The 17480-nt window shown below is 56.7% G+C and overlaps 1 protein-coding gene across 10 annotated transcripts in view; it reads right to left on the reverse strand.

Moving 5' to 3' along the window:
* Positions 1–17480, reverse strand: part of LOC144822807 (myotubularin-related protein 9-like) — a 465914-nt gene that overhangs the window by 173277 nt on the left and 275157 nt on the right. For 2 of the 10 annotated variants that reach the window (XM_078680716.1, XM_078680705.1), the window contains exon 1: positions 15339–15423. The exons of 3 other annotated variants lie outside the window; for them this stretch is intronic. The gene's annotated coding sequence lies outside the window, so the exon portion shown is untranslated. 5 more of the 10 variants (XM_078680714.1, XM_078680711.1, XM_078680706.1 and 2 more) reach the window with 5 other exon arrangements.

The following is a 17480-nucleotide window of genomic DNA, read 5'->3' on the forward strand; positions in this document are numbered from 1 at the left end:
GAGACCCGAAAAGGCAGAAGTCGGGAAGGAGAGGCTGCGGGTAAGGGTGTGCACGAAAGTGAATGTGCACAAATGGGGCCATGCGGTGGGCGACCAAAGCAGAAGCGGCTGGCAGAATAAGCGGGCTAAGGCCGAGAGTCCACTGGGTGCACGCGTCCTACCCGGAAATGACTGGGGGATAGGTGGGGAATGGCATGGTAACCTGAAAAAAAGGTGGGTGTGAGCCATGTGAAGGGGTCTGCGGTGAGCGCGAGACCCGAAAAGGCAGAAGTGGGGAAGGAGAGGCTGCGGGTAAGGGTATGCACGAAAGTAAAATGTGCACAAATAGGGCCATGCGGTGGGCGAACAAAGCAGAAGCGTCTGGCAGGATGGTGGTGCCGGAATAAGCTGTGCACATGTCAGGCCATGCTTCGAGTAACTTATAGAGATGCGGCTGACAGGATAGTAGGGTTGAGAGCAAAAGCGCCGAAGGGGCGCCTGTGTATATGCTGCTAATAATTAAAAAATGCATATGAGAACTGTATTATCGCAAATGATGGAAAAGATATCTCACCTGAAAGAAAAACAAGAAAGGAAACAAGACGGAGGGCATTGCTGTGGGGAGGGGGGGGGGGAGGAGAAATGCACACGGCAGGCAGGGGAGGGGGCGGAGCGGGGAGAGCGGCATGAGGGTGTGAAGCAGCCGGGGCCTTTGAAGTGAAGCTAAGCTTCACTTCAAAGGTGTGGGAGGAGTGCGGCTGAGGGAACAGACGCCGATTTGGTGATGTGCACGCGCATTTTAGGTCAATGCGCTTGCGCATTGACCTAAAAGCCACGGGCACAGCACCAAATCGCCTCAGTTAGGTAAACTTTGTTTAATGCCCTATAGTCTCGCTTCTCTCAATGCGCATGCGCATTGATAGGTCACGAGACCTAAAAACATGCTTATGTAAAATCTCGGGGGGGGGGCTGAACGCCATGCTAAAGCGCTGCTTTAAAGAGGTAGCGCTGGTTTGGGCTAGACATAAAAGAAGTGGCCACCATTTCTATGTGCTCGCACAGCTTGTTGCGCCTGCTTCTGCAAGACATTAATTAAGAAAATAGTTCTGCCTAACTGCTAATGAAAGCTACAGAGTAAGGACACATGTAAGAGGGGCTGTCCTTATGGGAGGTAAGAACAGGAGAGAGGGAAGTACTAAGGAGGGACTACTAAGACTATTGACAAATCAAAAGCAATCATTCACTAAGGACAGGAAGAAGAGCCAATTGTAAAGATGGGCGGAACATGGGCAGAGCTTAATGCCGATATCCTGAATTCAGCATGTCTCGAAGAAACAGCGCAAGTGCTGCTTAGGGGAGACCTAAAAAACATAAATATAAGTACACTGCTCGCGTACAAAGTGACCTCCTGAGTCGGAAGCTGTGATTCGCAAGGTACACACGACTGTTAGCCGTGCAAGCTCGTGAGGCTGAACTTTTAAGAGTTCAGCGTGCCCCCCCTCAAATTCTGCAACATTGGACAATAGAAGCGTGAGCTTCCCTCACACACAGCAAGGCACAGTGCCAAGAGCGGAAGTGCAAGTTTTCTTCATACGCAATGAGCGCAGAGTACCCAGAGCGGAAGTACAAGGTTCCTTCAGACACAGTGAGGCAGAGTGGCCACAGTGTGAGTGCAAGCTTCCCTCATAAGCAGTGAGCCAGAGCTGTAGTGAAAACTTGCCTCAGACACAGTGAGGCACAATGCCCACAGCAGAAGTGCAAGCTTCCCTCATAAGCAGTGAGCCAGAGTGGAAGTGCAAGGTTCCCTCACACATAGTGAGGCACAGTGTCCACAGCTTTAGTACGATGAGCCAGAGCGTCCGTGCAAGCTTGCCTCAGACACAGTGCCAACAGCTGAAGTGCAAGCTTCCCTCATATGCAGTGAGCACAGTGAGCACAGAGAGCCCAGAGTGGCAGTGCAAGGTTCCCTGAGGCACAGTGACGACAGTGAGCGTGAAAGCTTCCTTCATACACAGAGGCCCACTGTGCCCAGAGCTGAAGTTTGAGCCCCCTTACATTAGAGACGACAATGCAAGCTTTCCTCCCTACACTAATGACTGCAGTGCAAGCTTCTCTCTCCCTACACAAGTGACTCTCCCTACACGAGTGACGGCAGTGCAAAGCTTCTCTCTCCCTACACAAGTGACTCTCCCTACATTAGTGAGGCAGTGCAAGCTTCTCTCTCCCTACACGAGTGACTCTCCCTACAATAGTGACAGCAGTGCAAGCTTCCCTCCCTACACTAGTGACGGCAGTGCAAGCTTCTCTCTCCCTACACGAGTGACTCTCCCTACATGAGTGACGGCAGTGCGAGCTTTCCTCCCTACACTAGTGACTGCAGTGCACGCTTCTCTCTCCCTACACGAGTGACTCTCCCTACACGAGTGACAGCAGTGCAAGTTTCTCTCTCCCTACACGAGTGACTCTCCCTACACTAGTGACGGCAGTGCACGCTTCTTTCACCCTACACTAGTAACGGCAGTGCAATCTTCTCTCTCCCTACATGAGTGACTCTCTCCTACCTGAGTGACGGCAGTGCACGCTTCTCTCTACCTACACGAGTGACTCTCCCTACACGAGTGACAGCAGTGCCCGCTTCTCTCTCCCTACACGAGTGACTCTCCCTACACGAGGTATGGCCAGTGCAAGCTTCTCTCTCCCTACACGAGTGACTCTCCCTACACGACTGATGGCAGTGCGCGCTTCTCTCTCCCTACACGAGTGACTCTCCCTACACGAGTGACGGCAGTACAAGCTTCTTTCTCCCTACATGAGTGACTCTCCCTACACTAGTGACAGCAGTGCAAACGTCTCTCTCACTACACGAGTGACTCTCCCTACACGAGTGACGGCAGTGCGAGCTTCCCTCCCTACACTAGTGACGGCAGTGCAAGCTTCTCTCTCCCTACACAAGTGACTCTCCTTCATGAGTGACGGCAGTGCGAGCTTCCCTCCCCACACTAGTGACGGCAGTGCAAGCTTCTCTCTCCCTACACGAGTGACTCTCCCAACACGAGTGATGGCAGTGCGAGCTTCCCTCCCTACACTAGTGACGGCAGTGTAAGCTTCTCTCCCAATATGAGTGACGGCAAGGCAAGCTTCTCTGCCAATGTGAGTGAGGGCATGAGGTGGGCGGAATTTGCTTAGTCAAGCTACGCAAAGCTCAGCGAAACGGTAAATAATCTCCGCAAGCATGCAAAAGTTCTGCGAACACGCGGAATTGCTTATTCTGCCCGTTCGTGATGCTTTTTCCTGTCCACGAACGCTGTTTGTGTGCTCGGAGGGGAAATATCTCGCGAACACGCATTTTGAGAGCACGAACAAGCTAAATATTCCTTCGAAGCCGCGGATCACAGAATGTTTGGCAATTCCGCGTCCCTGCAGAACGCGGAATTACCCAAATTCCACGAGCGGAACGGAATTTACCACCCAGGCCTATATCGACTACGAACATATATTGTGCAGTTGGAAGCGGTGCACTGGCTGCAACAACGCAAACTTCCCTAATGACCAATATAAGGTGCAACAAATGGCAGCAGCAGGGCCAGTATCCCTCACAAAGTGCAGCTGTGGGAGCCCACACAACAGGTACAGTACAGGCAGCAGCACTGCACGCCTCATGCATGCACAAGCACCAAGAGAGAGACAGAACCGGGGGGGCGTGGCTTGGCACGCAATGGTGGAGGACGTGATCGGGTAGAGCTCCTGCTTGAGCTCCCCTACCCTGGGCCATTTCTCCGGCAAAATTGCCCTGCCTGGCCTGAAACCTCCGGCGGGTCTGCCCACGAACCTTGGGGACCTATAGACCGAGTTTGGTGCGATCCGGCGGAAGTGCTCCGCACCGCGACCGGCGGCGGCACTGTGGCTGGCCTGCCTGCAGCTCGGCCGGTTGCCTCATCACGCGAGGCCGCGGCTTCAAAGGGCCTGCTGGGCCCCACACTGCAATCAGCTTGAGGCGACTCAACCGCCACTTAGGGCGAACGACGACGGACGCAGTGACCCCCTTGCAGAGGCGCAGCTGGTCACCCCCACGCTCCGAGCCCTGGTGTCTGAGGGCGGAGGGGCGGGCGAGCCGGGGACGGCTGAGATCCGGCGCGGATTGGGACGGCCCAGCGGAGGCGCAGACGAGAGGAAGTGACCGCCTGCCTGTTACTGCCGTGCCCTGGGCTAAGACGAGGCGTTGGCGGATGAGTGGGGCTTCCCTTCGGCCCTCCCGCTGCTGAGTGTCACCCCGCACTGACACGTCGGACCGGGAGCCCCGGAGCCGGTGCGACCGCACGGCGACAAAGTGAGTGACCTCCCCCCCCCAAGGTGAGGGGGACCGACGGCGTGGGGCTGCGGAGCCACTGCCGGGACGCGCCCGCCCACGGTGGACACCTGGAACTCTGCGCGCCTGCCCCGGTGGGGCCTGGCTGAACTTTGGTGCGGCCTGCAGGGATCGGCCTACCCCCCCACCCCCCCCCCCCTCTCTGACGCTGCTCTCTGGCCTGCGTTGACGCTGCGAGCTGGGAACCTGGGACCTGCAGGGCCTAGCCGACGTTGCGGCAGATACCTGGACAGGGGGATCCCCCCCCTCCCCCCCGCCATAGAGGACGCTACGAGTGGAGGACCACAGAGAGGCACCAACAGGCCACAACTGCCCACGGAGGCTAACTGAGCCCACACGAGCCCACAGCGTCATTTCTCCAGAAGTCCCCCTAACGCCGCAGTTGGCCCTGGGGGAACACGACTGGCACTTGCAGGCGGCGAGGGTCCCCCCGCTCTCCAGGGCTGAACTGGCGCTCCGTCCACCTGCGAACTGTATTCGGCTGCACTGTGAGCCCCCCCCGAGCGCCTGACTGAGGTACACGCCGCAAGGCCGCGGAGTGGGGACTAGGGGAGCGAATGCGCCCACGGGGCTTCCGCACCTAGCTGAGCATAGGAGACGTTGGAGGTTTGACATGACGACGTCGCTGGCCTGCGCAGCCTGAAGCACCCTGCAGCCTTCCCCCTCCGCCCCACGATCGCAAGCAGGAATCGCCCCTGCTGCTGCCTACGCCTGCAACCTGCCCCATGTCTGGTGGGGTGAAGACGCGCACCGGAACAGGAGGCATGTCGGTGAAGGGGAAAATGGCGAAGACGCCTTCCAAGATAGACGCCGACCACGTGGCGTCGAAACTGGACTCTGTCTTGGCAGCCATGGAAAGGATGGAAGAATCTCTTCAACAGACACGCACCAGACATCGACTTCAGCCACGCCACAGAGCTTCAATGGACGGACCACAGCTGCGTCCACTTCACCTTCAAGAGAACGACGACCCACCAACACCAGCAACAGGCCGCCCGCAGAAGCTGGAACAAGATCACAGCAGACCAGCTCGCCACCGCCCTGAGCCAGCACCCTCCTGCCAGCTCAGCGAACCCCAGCCAGGCCGCCGACAACCTCACGAAGTGGATCAGCAACTGCGCGGACGAACTCGCCCCACTGAAGACCCCGCCTTGCAGACCCGGCAGCAAGAAGGCCCCATGGTTCACCGACGAACTCAAGAGCTCCAAGAAGAACTGCCGAGCCCTCGAGAAAGTCTGGAGAAGGGAACCAACACCGGACAACAGGACCTCCCTCAAACTTGCCACCCGGAAACACCACCAGCTGATCGGCGCCGCCAAGAAAACAGCATTCAAGGACCGGTTGGACAACAACGCACACAACTGCAAGGAACTCTTCAACATCGTGAAAGAGCTTTCCAACCCCAGCGCAGGAAACAACGACATCACCCCATCGCAAGACCTCTGCAACTCCCTCGCTTCATACTTCCACAACAAGATCGCGGACATACACAACAGCTTCAACAACCAACCAACGCACACCATGACCGAGCAACCACCCCCCACCACCACCCTCCACGCCTGGACCCCGATCAGCACCGAAGACACCATCCGCACGATGAACTCCATCCACTCCGGATCACCGATCGACCCCTGCCCTCACCACGTCTTCAACAAAGCCGACGCTGTCATCGCACCCCACCTGCGGGACATCATCAACACATCCTTCGACACCACCATCTTCCCTGAGAGCTGGAAACACGCCGAACTCAGCGCTCTACTCAAGAAACCAACAGCGGACCCCACCGACCTCAAGAATTACCGCCCCATCTCGCTCCTCCCGTTTCCAGCCAAAGTCATCGAGAATACCGTCAACAAGCAGATGGCCGCCTTCCTCGAGACAAACGGATCCCTCGACCCATCACAGTCCGGCTTCCGAGCCAATCACAGCACCGAGACCGCCCTCATCGCCGCCACCGATGACATCCGAGCCCTGATGGACAATGGAGAAACAGCGGCCCTCATCCTCCTTGACCTCTCCGCGGCATTCGACACGGTCTGCCACCGCACCCTAGTACGGCGCCTCAGCAACATCGGAATCCAGGACAAGGCGCAGGAATGGATCATCTCCTTCCTCGACGGAAGAACGCAGAGAGTCCGCCTACCACCGTACAAGTCAGAGGCCTCCGAAGTCATCTGCGGCGTCCCCCAAGGATCATCTCTGAGCCCCACCCTCTTCAACGTCTACATGAGCCCCCTCGCGGCCATCGTACGCAAACACAACCTCAGCATAATCTCCTACGCCGACGACACCCAGCTGATCCTCTCCCTGACCAACGACCCCGCCGCCGCCAGAGCCAACCTGCACGAAGGGATGAAAGAGGTAGCCGAGTGGATGACGACCAGCCGCCTGAAACTGAACTCGGACAAGACGGAGGTCCTCATCCTGGGCTCCTCACCCTCCGCCTGGGACGACTCCTGGTGGCCTCCCGCCCTGGGCACCGCACCCAAACCGACAGACCATGCACGCAACCTGGGCTTCATCCTGGACTGCTCCCTCTCCATGACCAGGCAAGTCAACGCCGTCTCCTCGTCGTGCTTCAACATCCTACGCATGCTACGGAAGATCTTCTGGTGGATCCCCACCGAGACCAGGAAGACCGTCACCCAGGCCCTCGTCACCAGCCGACTGGACTACGGCAACGCCCTCTACGCCGGTACCACCGCCAAGCTCCAGAAGAGACTCCAGCGGATCCAGAACGCCTCAGCCAGACTCATCCTCGACATCCCACGAACCAGCCACATCTCCGGACATCTGAGAGACCTTCACTGGCTCCCCGTCAACAAAAGAATCACCTTCCGCCTCCTCACCCACGCACACAAAGCCCTACACGACCAAGGCCCGAGCTACCTCAACAGCCGAGTCAACTTCTACGCTCCCAAACGCCACCTCCGATCAGCCAACCACGCCCTCGCCGCCGTCCCCCGCATCCGAAGAGCGACTACGGGAGGAAGGTCCTTCTCCTACCTGGCCGCCAAGACCTGGAACTCCCTCCCGACCGACCTGCGCCTGACCCAAGACCACCTCTCCTTCAGGAAGAAGCTGAAGACCTGGCTGTTCGAACAGTAGCGCCCCCCCCCCCCCCCCCAGCGCCTTGAGACCCTACGGGTATGTAGCGCGCTTTATAAGTGTCACTGATTGATTGATTGATTGACTCTCTAGAAACCAGGATAGACGGAGTGGCGATCGATCTAACTCATCTCAGAGCTGACCATAAGAAATTGCAAGAACGCACCACTGCGCTGGAAGGTGCGGTGACAACCATGGAACCGAAGGTGTCGCAATCGGACAAACACATACAGGACCTCCTTAACAGGGTGGAATTCCTAGAGGATCGCGCGGAGGATGCGGAAGGGAGGGCGAGAAGGAACAACATCCGCTTGGTGGGCATTCCGGAGAAATGGGAAGGGATGGACCCCACGCAAAGAGTGGAGGATTGGCTCCGTGAACTGCTGCCGGAGGGAGTGCTGTCGCCCCACTTTGTGGTGGAACGTGCCCACCGAGTACCCTCGAAACCCCTAGCCACTGGCTCGAATCCCAGACCGATAATCCTCCGAGTCCTCAACTATCGAGACCGCGACACGATCTTACGGGAAGCCAGGAAACTAGGTGAGATCAATATCGACAACACCACCGTGATGTTCTTTCCGGACTACACAGTGCAGGTCCAAAGACAAAGACACTCCTTCCTGGAAGTAAAAAAGCGTTTGCGGCAAGCTGGACTTAAATACTCGCTTCTCTTCCCGGCCAAGCTACGGGTGGAAGCAAAAGACAAAACGCACTTTTTCACGGACTCCGACGAGGTTGAGGCCTGGCTGGATGAGAACATGCCGGATGTGCCTAGGCGGGCGCGGGGAACGGCTACTACGGAACGCACGCGCGGGGCGCGGAGGCGCCCCAGACGGAGAGCTCCTACACCTCCCGGACATAGGGAACCGCCTGCTCACTCCCCAACTGCGAGTGAGATGCTGCAGGAACAGAGGGACGCCCTCCGCAGGGTGGTGGAAATCAGTAGCTCCCCGGCCCCGTCCCCTGCTCCGGACACGACTCCAACGCCTCTCCCGAGCGATGATGAGGCGATCTATGGCCTACAAGACTCCCAGCACACCGAAGACCTTCCGGACATCACGCCGCAGACTGCGGACTTGTTTGGCTAAAGGAACCATACAGATTCTGGCTCCCTCTCGATGGGACCTACGGACCTGTGCGGAAGCTGCGCAGGCCTCCATTGTGCGGGGAGGATTGAGGTGCTCTGCACTGCTGGGTCCTGTTCGCCTAGAGACGCTGAACGCCGACCAGGTATTGTGCTTATGATGTACACACATGACCCGTTCACACACTTCTGGTGTTGGTCACCTGATAGACGGCTGCACATGAGCTGGCCAGGGTCAGCGGGACTGTTTAGGGAGCGAACTCGTCCCCCCCCCCGGGGAGCCCTGCTCTTCCGGCTCGATGCGTGATGGGCCGCAGTAGCTGCGCGGCAAGATGAGACTTGGGCAGCCGCCGGATGGTAATGGCCTCCTGACCCTGCCGGGAGGGACGCTGCATCCACTATGGATAATATTGTTTCTTGTACTGTTGCAGCTTAAGCCACAGAACACCCCTTAGAACTGTATAGTTTACGAGCTCATACGAGCATTTGGACGGCAACATGTTTAGTAGCCGACCTTTTGGCATTTTAGGTTATGTAGCCACGTTGAGGCCACGTGTTACCATTCCTTTCCCTGCCCGTTTCCTTCCTTGGAGATCACCATGCACAACACTGACACTTTGGGGCGCGTTTGCACTGGGGGGGAGGCGCTGGACTGGGGGCACTTCTTGGGGGTGTGGGGGTGGGAGGGACGGGGGGACCCACAATCAGCGATGCAATGACTGAGACAAGGATTTGCACTTGGAACATCAGGGGAATGCACACGCCGGCTCGGCGCTATCGGATTTACTCATACTTGAAGCGGCACAAAATAGGCATAGCACTGCTACAGGAGACACACTTGACTGAGGTGGAAGTCCGAGCACTACGCCGTAAATGGCGCGGACAACTTTACGCCACGTCCTTTTCCTCCTACGCTCGTGGCGCACTGATATGGGTCCGTCCTGGGATCCCCTGGACGACTACTGACACCACGATTGATCGGGAGGGTAGGTTCGTAGTGATACAGGGCAGGCTTGACGGGCACCAGATGGTGCTGATGTCACTATATGCTCCGAACACTGATCAAGGTAACTTCCTGGCGCGCCTCTCTGCAATACTGGCACCCTGGCATGGGACCTCCTGGCTTCTGGGTGGGGATTATAATTGCACACTAGACACTGCGCTGGATCGCTCCTCCCCGCCCCCTGTTGGCGCTCCGACACGCGGGGCCGCGAAGGCGCTGCTGGAGTGGGCCGAGCAGTGGGATCTCCATGATGTTTGGAGGTCACACAACCCTGGGACGCGAATCTACTCCTACTACTCGGGGGCCCACGATTTACACGTCCGCCTGGACCGCTTCATGTCCACCACAGACATCTTACCCCTTGTGACTGACGCGCTATACATGGGCCGCACACACTCAGACCACAATCCACACTTTCTGACCATGGCCTGGGACCGCCCGCACCCTCCTGTCCCCACCTGGAGACTGCAGCCGGCAATGCTGCTGGATGCGGAGTTTCGCGATTCCCTCCTCACATGCGCTGCTCAATATTTCGAGGACAACGCGGGCACGGCGTCCTCCCCACAAGTAGAATGGGACGCCTTCAAGGTAGTGATTCGGGGCCACTGCCTGAGGACGCAGGGCCACATTAGACAACAGCTAGAGAGCGAGCTCACAAGGCTAGAAACTACTCTACTCGAGAGGGAGGGGGAGGCCGCTGAGGGTAGCACTGACTTGCTACGGGAGGCGCACACAGTGCACGCGGGCCTCATGGAGCGCCTTCGGGACATCAACTACGCAGCACATTCGGCAAGGACACATCACACGAGTGACAGACCTGGCAAGTTACTGGCCTGGCTGGTATCGCAGGAGACGCGCTCAACCCCGGTGGCAGCGATACAAATGGAGGGGGGAGGCCTACTATACACACAGCGCCAGATCCACGACGCATTCACCACACATTACACCGCGCTGTACCGCTCGCGGCTACCTCACCCGTGCCCCGACATTGCTAGCTACCTCGCCCCCCTGCCAATGCCGCAGCTGACTGCTGCGCAACAGGACGAGCTGGGAGCTCAGCTCGACCCCGAAGAGATTCGCGACGCCATCTTTAATTTGTCTAATAGCAAGTCCCCGGGCCCGGATGGGCTTCCAGCCGAATTTTACAAAGCAGGCTCGGCCATCCTCATCCCGGAACTTCTGAAGATGTATGCTGCGGCCTTGGAGGGCGCTGCCTTGCCCCCGACGTTAAATGAGGCGACCCTGATTTCCATCCCTAAACCGGACAAAGACTGCACACAGGTGGGCTCTTACCGCCCGCTGGCGCTGCTTAATACGGACTACAAAATACTGGCCTCCACTCTAGCTCGCAGACTAGCCCCCCATGTGCCCCGACTGGTGCACCAAGATCAGAATGGCTTCGTCCCGACGCGCCACACCTCCTACAATATCCGACGCCTTTTCCGAGTGCAGGAGTATGCCACCCTGCGGTGGCCAAGAGCGGGATGCTTGGTATTGGACCTGGAAAAGGCTTTCGATTCGGTGGAGTGGCCGTACCTGGGAGCGGTATTGGAAAAATTCCAACTGGGCGGTGGCTACGAAGCAATGGTGGAATTGCTTTATGGCAGGCCGACTGTTCGGGTACGCACGGGTACGCTGCTCTCGGACGCACTCCGAGTCTGCCGGGGCACTAGACAGGGCTGCCCCCTGTCGCCATTGCTGTTCTCTCTAGCCATGGAGCCCCTGGCAACGATGCTTAGGGCAGGGGGAGCTGACTGGGGCATCCCGCTGGCGGACGGCCTCCACACGGTGTCGCTGTACGCAGATGACTTACTGTTGTACGTCAGGGACATTACCAACATCCCGGACTCGCTGGCTAACGTCTTCTGCACTTTCGAGGAGATGTCGGGACTGCGAGTCAACTGGTCCAAATCGGGGGCTTACTCCTTCCACCCAGATACGCCCGAATGTGATGTGCGACTGGGTGGCGGCAGGCTGCAGTGGTATCCCACCACCTTCCGTTACCTGGGGATACGGATATATCGAAATCCACTTGATGTCCTGGAGGGGAACCTCCTAAGAGCGATTGCCTCGATCCAGGCGCAGATCGCGTTCTGGAACACCCTACCTCTTAATGTCCCGAGTCGGATAGCACTTATCAAAATGATAGTGCTGCCTAGACTCTTGTACTATTTTGCTAATATACCGACCTATGTGCCGAACGCAATCTTCCGAGACTTGGAGACCCTACTGAGAAGCCTCATCTGGAACAAAGGCCGACCTAGGGTGGCGTTGACTAAACTCTACATGCCAACGGCATTGGGAGGCCTGGCGGTTCCCAACCTGGAACTATACTACCTCTCGGCACAGATGCAATGGGTGTCGGAATGGCTAGGTGGCAAACGCCTGGAGGACACTACCTCGGACGCAGCTGCCTGGACGCAAACGCAGATAAATACCCTGTTCCACCCGTTTACAGGAACCCCCCGCCCCCCCCAAATACACTTGGCGGTGGCACGGAAATGTTTCCTGCGATGCCTGAAACTCACCCGGGCCGCGACACCGTACGCCCCGGCCATGCCCATTCTAGGTACTCCGAGCCCTACAGGAGCACTGACTGTGCCCTGCCTGACCAATTGGGTACAGGCCGGGGTGGATACCTTGGGTGACCTGTATGCTGAGGGAGCACTGCTCACCTTTGAGGAACTAGCGGCAGCCACGGAGCTCCCCGCTGGCCAGTTCCTGCGGCACGCGTCCCTTTTGCACACACTCACCGCCAACTGGGGGGACATGTCGGAGGAACTACCGATGCATGGCTTTATGCAGTATCTACATGTCATGGGAAATGGCTCGCACACCATCCACTGGCTGGCGCAGGCTCTGCAGGCACACTCACAGACACCTATGCTGCGGTTGCGCGATGGGTGGGCGGCGGATAGGGGGCGAGCCTGGACCGACAAGGAATGGACAACGATATTGGCCGGACCGACATATATCCCGCGCAGCCCCCGCTTTAAGATAATACAATACTATATCCTGCACCGCGCATACCTAACGCCTGACAAGATAAATAGGTACTTTGCCACTGCGGATGCTGCCTGCCCCCGCTGCTCTCTAGCTGGAGCTGACCTCTTGCATATGTTGTGGCATTGCCCTGAGGTGTGCACATACTGGAATGAGGTCGTGCTGCTACTCACACGCAGCGCTGACGAGCAAATACCGCACACGTGGGAGGCATGCATCTTGGGATTGTATAAACGCACGAAACTCAACAAAGTGCGGACCCGCTTTTGGGACATGGGACTTATAACAGCTAAACGCCTGATCACCAAGCATTGGAAGGCGGCGACCTCCCCCCATGTCCGACACTGGCGCGCTTCCTTCGCTAACTGGGCACGGGCGGAGGGCACAGTCCTTCTCCGAGAAGAAACAGCGGGACTCCGCAAATTCCCCATCGCCCAGCCTTGGAATGACCTCTTAAAGGCGTTCCACCACGCCTGTCGAGAACGAGGTGTTACATGAGCCGGGAGACACCATGGCCATAGTGCTACTGGCAGCCGCTGGGAGTGGACACGGACCTGGCCCCCCCCCCCCCTGTCCCCCCCCCCCTTCGCGCACTCGACACGCGGCCACGGGGGGAGATGCTACCGCCTCCCCACCACACATTGGACACCTATGGGACATTGCTTGCGCGCCGACACCCTGGCCCTGTCATGCCTGCGACGACAACCGACATCATTCTTGAGAGCAGAACTGAGCCCTCCCCCACCCCCCCCCCGCCCGCCTACCCGTTGACAGGAGACAGCTCACCCTGCAGTTGGCATGCGCCGCGGCACCCCCCCCCCACACACAGCTAACTCATTCCTTGCCCCCACACTGTAGATGTTACACGCATACACTTGAAAGAGATAGGGGCCTTGCGCCCCCCCTCCCCCCCCCCCCTCCTCGATGGTCCCCATTCTTCGCATGAGGCCTTGCTGGGCCCCACCCTGCAACAGACGCCCTAAATTGTAACTGGCAACGATCTCCCCCTCCCCCCCCCCCCATCTCCTGCCTCTCACACGCTTCCCGACCCTGGTTCTCCCAGCCAATCCATTGGCGTAGGGAACAGTTAGTTTACTAGTCAAGTTCCCGGACTAGACCCAATTTCCTAGTTTTTTCTCTATTTAATGAAGATACGAGTGATAATATGTTCTTGCCAAGGGACGAACCCCTGGGACCTCGAACCATGCCTGAGGTGCAGGGACGTGACGCCGTTCACATGCCGCAAGAGGTATGTACGGACAACTAACCACAAGCGCGCTACACGTGGATAAGACACACTGCTTACTGATTGCTGTCATGTCCCTGGCGCCCTCTCAGTGATGTAACTGGGAGCACGCGCAGGCACTCCACTGCTGAACGCTCTGACCCCAACCCAACATGGCTGCGGACTAACCTGGCTGACTACTACTGCGCACTCCTATGCCTCAGTGAGCTATACTAAACACACACACCGCCATTACTAGCACGGCAATACTGACACAGCGTTGTAGACACACGCGCAATTGATCCTCCTCCCCCCCTTTTTTTGACTACCCACAGCTAATTTGTACACGACCTATGGGACTTTGGGGAGACATATACAGGAGGCAAATGCTAGATGATCACTGCGATACGAATCTTGAGGATAAAATGTAAAATCACGAGATCTACCATTACAGTCGCTTGTCAACAGATGATCGTACAATTAGACACATGGAACTCGCCGCCGGACCCCCGGGTTGTCGGCTAAATGGCTGTGTCATCCTATTCAGTACCTGGTGCACTAAAGCCTGCCCATGCAGTCTTTACAGCGATGCGAATTGTGAATTGTATGTTACTCGCATATTGTTTAATAAAGATCTTCTTTAAAACTTTAAAAAAAAATAAAATAAAAAAAAAGAGAGAGACAGAACCGGCACAACAAGGCAATGCCACAGGCAACAGAGGTGCAAACGTTTAGGTCACACAAAGAAAAGGAACAACACAACCAACAGCAGTGCAAGCTTCCCTCATACACCCAGAACCAGTACAACTCCGGGAATGAACAGAGCAAGCTTCCCTCGAGGGTGCAGGGTACAGGAAAGCAAAGGAAACCACCACAATACGTGCTGGGTGGAATGCTTGAAAAGTCTCATCCGCTTCCCATGTTTCAAAGGCACATTCCATGTCAGTAGCAGCGCCATCATCTTTCTTAAAAGCCCAGGTAGAATAACCCCAGCCCCGAAACGAGCAGTGCAAGCTTCCCTCGCAAATAGCGGTGGTCAGTAGTGGAAGCTTCTTTCACAAATACAGAACGGATGTGTCGCAAACAGCGGCACTGACAGGTTCTTAGTATTACATACTGAACCTGTGCAGCCTGTGGGAATAAGCGAGGCGAGCTCCCCCTGCCGACAGGAGGAGGACACGCGTTCCTCAGACACGGTCAGAAGCAGCGCACGCTTCGTGCACACATGTAACAGGCACAACAGAGGCGGCAATAATGCAATCTTTCCTCCCATGGAGCGCAGGCAAAGCCACACGCCTCCCACAGAAACACAAAACACGCAGCAGTTGATATAGTAAGGCAGCACAGCAGGTACGGGGCGTGACAGGCAACCGTACTGCAAGTTTCACTCTCACACGAAGTGCACAGCACAGGCAGCAGCCGTTCGCGTTTCTCTCGCAGACAGCGGTACCGTAAGTTTCTGTCTCTCACACACAGTGCAGCAGGACAGCTACAGTGCAGCTTCCTTCACACACAATCTCTAAACTTCTTTCACCCCAGGCGCGGCGCTCGCCTCTCCTGCTCTGCTCACTTATGGAAGGGTCGTCCTTCAGCCCAGCCTCGATCTCTGCGCTGGAAGGATGCGGTTGGGCTCTGGCCACATCTGGATCTCAGCAGCCAATCAGCTGCAATCATGGGGTGTGCGCAGATAGCAGGATGCTGGCAGCAGAGCCGAGATGGGGAAACAGAGTTGAGCGGAAGAAGGGCGGGGGTGGTCAGTGTGCACTTCCTATTTCGTGTTTGCAGATCTGAGAGGCCCGGGATAGGGGCTCCCTGTACTCTGAGAGGCCCAGTACAGGGGCTCCCTGTTAATTTAAGAGGCCCGGGACAGGGGGTCCCGGTAATATGAGAGGCCCGGGACAGGGGGCCCCTGTACTCTGAGAGGCCCAGTGCAGGGGCTGCATGGGAATCTGAGAGGCCCAGTGCAGATTATGATGCAGAGCTCAGCTGACTAGCCCCGGAGATCGTAAAGGCACCGCGTGGACTCTGCAGATTCGAAGCAGCCAGCCTGAGACTGTGTCGATCTCGAGCCATCATCAAAGCAGGGGCTATGTCCAGATCTGGAAAGCCCAGTGCGCGTGCTCCGTGCATCTGAACGTGGCCCAGTAGGTTATGTTATATGTTATATTGCATTTGTAGCGCGCACTGTTACTCTAGAGTGTCCTGGTGCGAGGGAGAGCAAAGGTAGGAGCAGGAATCGAATAAGCAAATCATGCTGAACAGGTGTGTTTTTATCTGCTTCTTAAAGAGCTGAAACTCCAAGTTGTGTTGGAGATCAGCAGGGAGTGTATTCCAAGCCTCAGCAGCCTTGACAGAGATAGACTTGCCCCCCAGTCGCACTCTGCGGAAGCGGGGAACGACCATCCGGCGTTGTACCGCTGAGCACAGAGGGCACTTTGCCACGTAGAACGTGAAACGCTTCCTAAGATTGATGGGGCCCAGACCGTGAAGAGGTCTATGGGCCAGAGTAATCGCTTTAAACTGCACCCTCTGGGCTACCAGAAGCCAGTGTAATTCACGTAGATTCTGTCGCGCGCTGGATCTCGTTGGGGCATTGAAGAGAAGCCTGGCTGCGACGTTCTGAATAATTTGGAGCCTGCGCAGCAAATAACCCGGCAACCCCAGGAACAGGGCATTAGCGTAATCCAGTCTACACAGGATCAAAGCGCGGGTGACCGTCTCTTTGGCTGCTCTTAGGAGAAAAGGAAAAATTTTCCTAAGTGTTTTGAGAGTGCCGAAGCAGACCCCCGTCAGTTTTTTTATATGGTTGCTAAATCGAAGGTCCTCGCTAAACCAGATACCCAGATTTTTTGCTGGCCCTGCTTCGGACACCTGGCAGGGGAAGCCCGGAGGCCACACACGGGTTCTGAAGTCGTCAGGAAACTGGCCGTAGAGAAGGACCTCCGATTTATCCTCGTTACATTTGAGGGAAGCCCGGGCCAGCCATTGAAATACTGAGGCTAGACACGTCTGAGCGGTATCAATATTCAAGTCAGAGCCCAAGTAAAGAGCAGCTGCATATCATCTGCGTACGCAATCACTTTAGTGCCCAACTCCTCTGCCAGGTAGGCTAGCGGCGTCAAGTAGATATTAAAAAGGAGGGGGCTGAGGGTTGAACCCTGTGGCACCCCAGTAGCCAAATTCCTGACAAAGGAGGTGCAAGAGGCCATGCAGACCTGTTGTGAGCGGGAAACCAGAAAGGATTTAATCCATTTCCAGACCAGGCCAAAAATCCCTACAGCAGAAAGCCTGTCCAGGAGCCGCTGGTGGGGCACCGTGTCGAAAGGCGGCAGAGAGGTCAAGTAAGATCAGTACAAGAGGGATCTTGCGAATCTCAAAGACTCAGGCTCAGATTGACAAAACTTTGATGCAACCGCGGGCAGCAAATAAAGTTGTTTAACTAAATTGCGTCAACTGGAGAGATCAGAACTGCACATCATCTACGATGGAGTAATGCAGTTGTGCTATGTCCCTGCGCTGGCGCTCTCACTGCAGCCATGTGCCAACGCAGGCTTCTTTGCACTTTAGTGCAAGGGCGTCTGTGCTGTGGTCTGCATAGTTTTTCTGCAGGAATGGGTCCTTTTCTCTACAAAAAAAATATGCTGAAAGACACTTTCCTCTTTGCATGTGTGCTGCAGAGTGCAGCACGCATGCAAAGAGGTAAAAAGAAGGG

This window comes from Lissotriton helveticus, chromosome 3_1 (assembly GCF_964261635.1).
Source record: "Lissotriton helveticus chromosome 3_1, aLisHel1.1, whole genome shotgun sequence".
NCBI lineage: Eukaryota > Metazoa > Chordata > Amphibia > Caudata > Salamandridae > Lissotriton > Lissotriton helveticus.